General features: G+C 35.7%; 1 pseudogene; it reads left to right on the top strand.

Moving 5' to 3' along the window:
- Window positions 1–3,316: 3,316 nt before the first annotated feature.
- Window positions 3,317–4,389, top strand: LOC144283029 (small ribosomal subunit protein uS12 pseudogene; annotated as a pseudogene).
- Window positions 4,390–5,203: the final 814 nt, after the last annotated feature.

The following is a 5,203-nucleotide window of genomic DNA, read 5'->3' as shown; positions in this document are numbered from 1 at the left end:
GTTTAACTAGACCCCAGAATCCTATTTTGTAAAAACAGAGGTGGTGGTGGCAGCAGTTGGCAGAGAGAGAATAGTTAAATTGTTGAATTTTAGGAAATGGAAAAAACAGATTTAATATACAAGTCCACCTTATCGACAGTGACAAAATCCCAAATGCTGCTTTAAAATTAAAAGATTCTTATAAATTGGTATCTAAAGAAATGCAAATCTAGATATCCCTGAGATCACATTTCCCACCTTCCTTTTGGTAGATTAGCAAAGTGGTATTTTAGCAGAGCTGAGTTAACTCAACAGAAGAACAACCTAATAACGTCTGATGCTAGTTTCAGAGCCCCCTGTCTTTCTTTCCAGTGAAGCCACTTCCCTGACCCCTGAAACCTTCATCACCTGGCAGTCACCTAGATGTTCCCTGCCACCTGTACTCTCCGTTATTTAAGTGATGAATAAGTTTTGGGGGCTGTGGTCTTCTTCTAGATTTAATTCCATACTGTGTCCCACCCAGTTACATCCAGACTAAACACAACCCTGACTTGAACTGATGTGAGGCTATTTACTGCCTATACTTATACCACTTAATGTAAATTTTCATTCCTGAGACACCAGAAAAAGTAACATATTTATGAACAGAGTGTTGCCCCAGACCTCACTGGAATGTTATTATATATACAGATTATTAACTGTATTACCTTTCAAAATTCAAAAAAAAATTTTAATTTCAAAAATTATCTGGCCCCAGGGTTTCAGATAAAGATGACAAACATGCAGGTCAAATTTTGCTGGGGAACTTGAGATAACATAGCAAGGTGTGTGACTGCAAAATAGGGAAAGGGACTATTTCTGTGAACAGTGGGTTTGTGGTTAAAAGTTGGTTAAATATGACACAAAAGTGACACAAAAGGGATGAACCTTAGAGATGCTTTCCTGAAAGCTATGATCCTTTACTGCGTTTCCTGCAGGCCTGAGCACCTTCCAACTGATAGTGTTTACATTGTTTTGTTTTTTTTGTTTTGTTTTGTTTTGTTTTTACATTGTTTTGCCTTAGGGTTCCCTCTGAAGCCAAGGTAGGGTGTTCTCCTCTGTAAGACAGCAGTCTTCCACAAATGACTGGTAGTATTTGCTATATAAATCCTCTGATTTCTTTATCTTTTGAAGCAAGTGGGGTTTAATAATTTTCCCATGGGGTTAAATTCCAATTGGCCACAGCATAGCTGGCTTGATAGTATCCTCTATTGGCTGCCTTCACTCTCTTTTGTTACCTTCTGTACTTCTCTACTGGTGTTTATTAACTTTTCCAAATAAACTATTTATGCTTTCTTCTCTCGATCTAATATTGAGGGAACTCAAACTAAAACAAAGACTTTTCATTTTTCCAGTGTTCCCTAAGAAACTAGAGTTCTTTGATTGAATCCCACATCGGTATCAGGGATTCTGTTACTTATATTTTTCTAATGGTGTCTGTCTGCCTGCCTGCCTGGCTTTCTAACAATTTGTTTTGTCTTCCTTATTATGATTTTCCATTAGTCAATTAAGCTTTTGCAACGTCAGCTTAAAACCAGTATTGTTCCTTTCAAGCTGCTTGATTATTTAACCTGTTGTTTAATTCCACAACCTGCTGAAAATTATGATATACCAGCTGGATTAAACATCTATCAAGCATCTCTATTGGATCCAAATGCTTCTCTATGTCAGAATATCTTAGTTTCAACAGCATAGATTCAAACCCAACCATGCTCAGTCTGTTTTATTCCACTATAATTAAGTGGGCTGTGTCTAGTCATGTTCTGAGATAATAAGATCTTACGAGTCATGATAATTATCATCATCATAATAAAAAAGTTATGGAGGACTTACTAAGTGCCATGAACCTTGCTAAATGCTCTACTTTTGTGGCTCATATCTATGAACTAGCTCTATTTATCATCACACTGAGACCTGGAATAGTGAAGTAACATACTCAAGGGCATACATCTGGGATGATACAGAGTAGCAGTTTGTCCCCAGGACATTAGATTGCAGAATCCAGGCTTTTAACCACTATATAGTGATATCTCTCTAAATTCTTTCAAATGAAAAATAAATTCTTTCAAACTAAAGAATTTTAGTCCCTTGAAAAAAGTCTTAGTCTAGTGTTAATCCTTAGATGCCCTATAGCCATGACCTCAGGTCCCTAAGAAACTCCTTTTATTCAGGGAAATTCCAAGATTCCCAAGACTGGTAGCCTGTAAATTTAACCTTTTCTTGCCTTTACTTACTGTCTTTCACAAATCAACAGCCTTAACTGAGCAAGACATATAATTGCTACTAAAACTCCAACTTTTGAACATTTGTATTATATGACTTATGCTGAATAACATGTTAGGAGCAATCTTTAGACATTTAAAAAAGAACTAGATAAATATGTCATTAAAATCAGGGCTTATTTTGTCTCTCAAGACATTGTTGTATTACAAATGCTTGTTTAATAGCTTAATCATTACAAGATGCTTGTGTGATTAATATCTACTTATTATTTAAATCCTTAAATGGAGCTTTCCTTGAACATAACCTCCCATCCAAACACTGATATTTAGCACACAGATGTATGATGAACACTGAAGCTAGCACTGCAAGCTTTACAAGCATTGACTCAAAATAGTACCTTAAGTCAGGCATTTGACATACATTATTATGATAAAGCCTCCCAACAACCTTGGACAGTATAGATTATCTGCATTTTCTTTTTCAGAGAGACTGAAAATGAGAAGATTTTGACCCACTGCTCAAAGTCAGTAGCTTTTAAATTAAGAATTCAATTGGGATTTTAAGTTTCTTTTTCTCCAATGTTTCTATTTTTAAGAAAACTTTAATTGTAACACAATATACATAATAAAAGTTTCCATTTTAACCATTTTCAAGTGTGTAGTTCAGTGGCATTAAGTATATTCACATTGTTGTGCAATCATCACCATCATCTATCTCTAGAACTTTTTTTATCTTCCCAAACTGAAACTTGGCATCCAATAAACAATAATTCCCCATCATCTCTCTCCATGGCTTCTGACAACCACTACTGCAATTTCTGTTTCTATAAATTTGACTACTTTAAAAACCTCATATAATTGCAATCATACAGTATTTGTCTTTTTTGTTACTGACTTATTTCAATTGGCATAATGTCTTCAAGGTTTCTCCAAGTTGCATTAAGTTTCAAATTTTCTTTCCCTTTTAAAGCCGAATAATAGTAAATACGTATCACATTGTGTTTATCCATTTGTTTATTAAGACACACTCCGGTCACTTCCACCTTTTGACTATCTTGAATAATGCTGCTATGAACATGGGGGTACAGATATCTGTCCAAGTCTTGGCTTTTTATTCTTTTGTGTATACACCCAGAGATGGAATTGCCACATCATATGGTAATTCTACTGTTAATTTTTTGAGGAAATGTCATACTGTTTTCCACAGAATTTATACCATGTTACACTCCCACTAGCAGCATGCTAGTGTTTCCTTTTCTTCGCATCCTCATCAGCACTTTTTTTTTTTTTATAGGAGCCATCTTAATAGGTATGAGGTGGTGTTTCGTTTTGGTTTGAATTTCATTTCTCTCATGATTAGTGATGTTGAGCATCTTTTCATGTGCTTATTGCTCATTCGTACATCTTCTTTGGAGAAATGTTTATTCAAGACCTTTGCTCATTTCTGAATCAGATTGCTTGTTTTCTTAATGTTGAGTTGTAGTTCTTTATATACTCTGGTATTAATTCCTTATCAGATACATGATTTGCAAATATTTTCTCCAGTGTACTGGTTGCATTTTCAATCTCTCGACAGCATCCTTTAATACACAAAGATTTTTAATTTTGATATAATCCAATTTATCTATTTTTTTTCTTTTGTTGCCTGTGCTTTTGGTATAAAATCCAAGAAATCATTAACAAATCCAAGAGTGTGGCCTTCCTGTGCTGTTTATCTCTATTGCTCAGGCCAAGGCACTGGCAGGATAGGCAAGTATCACAGTCTTTGTACTGCCAGAAAGCTTCATAGCGACCAGTGAGATCAATAGTACAAGTGGCATGATAAATAGTACAAGAAAGTCCATTTGGGCACAGCCTTGAAGGCCAACCCTTTTGGAGACACTTCCCATACAAAGGAAATTGTGCTGGAAAAAAGTAGGGGTTGGAGTCAAATAGCCAATTTTTTTTTTTTTCCCATCAGAAAGTGTGTCCACCTGATCAAGAATGGCAAAAAGAAATCATAGCCTTGTACCCAATGATAGTTGAATTTTATTGAGGAAAACTATGAAGTTCTGGTTGTTGGATTTGGTCACAAAGGTCATGCTTCCAGTGCCTCAAAGTAGTCGTGGTCTCTCCTTTGGTCCTATACAAAGGCGATAAGGAAAGATAATAATATGTTTTGACAATGAAAACATGATAGTAATAAATTAATCTAAGAGCACAAAGCTATATCTCTCTATTTTCTTTTAGGAGGTATACTCAGACATTCTCTAATGTCTTTGGTTAATTTGGTTAATCTGGAGTTAATTTTTGTATATGGTCTGAAGCACGGATCCAAATTCATTTGTTTGCATGTAGGTATCTGGTTTTCCCAAAGCCAGTTGCTGACAGTATTATCTCCCCACCCCACCGTTTAATAATCATGGCACCCTTGTGGAAATCATTTGACCGTAAAGGAGAAGGTTTATTTCTGGGATCTCTATCTCATCTATCCATATGTCTCTTTTTATGCCAGTGCTACAGTTTTGATTCCTTTGTAATAAATTTAGAATCAGGAAGGGCAATACCTTCAACTGCTCTTTTTCAGAGTTGTTTTAGCTATACAGATTTCCTTGGGATTCCAATTTAAAGTTTAAAAATATCCTTGCAAAAACCATTACTGGGATTTTTATATGGATTACGTCGAATCTGTACATTGCTCTGAGTATGTTGACATTTTACCAATATTAAATTTCCCAGTCAATGAACTCAGGACATAAACTTTCCATTTATTTTTGTCTTTAACTTATGGGATGCCTGGGTGCCTCACTGGTTGAGCATCTGCCTTTGGCTCAGGGTGTGATCTTGGAGTTCCAGGATCCAGTCCCACATCGGGCTCTCCCTTTGCCTGCTTCTCCCTCTGCCTATGTCTCTGCCTCTCTCTCTATCTCTCATGAATATATAAATAAAATCTTAAAAAAAAAAAAAAACTTAGCGACATTTGG

The sequence above is a fragment of the Canis aureus genome, chromosome 14 (assembly GCF_053574225.1).
Source record: "Canis aureus isolate CA01 chromosome 14, VMU_Caureus_v.1.0, whole genome shotgun sequence".
Classification (NCBI taxonomy): domain Eukaryota; kingdom Metazoa; phylum Chordata; class Mammalia; order Carnivora; family Canidae; genus Canis; species Canis aureus.
This window is presented reverse-complemented; position numbering and strand designations above follow the sequence as displayed.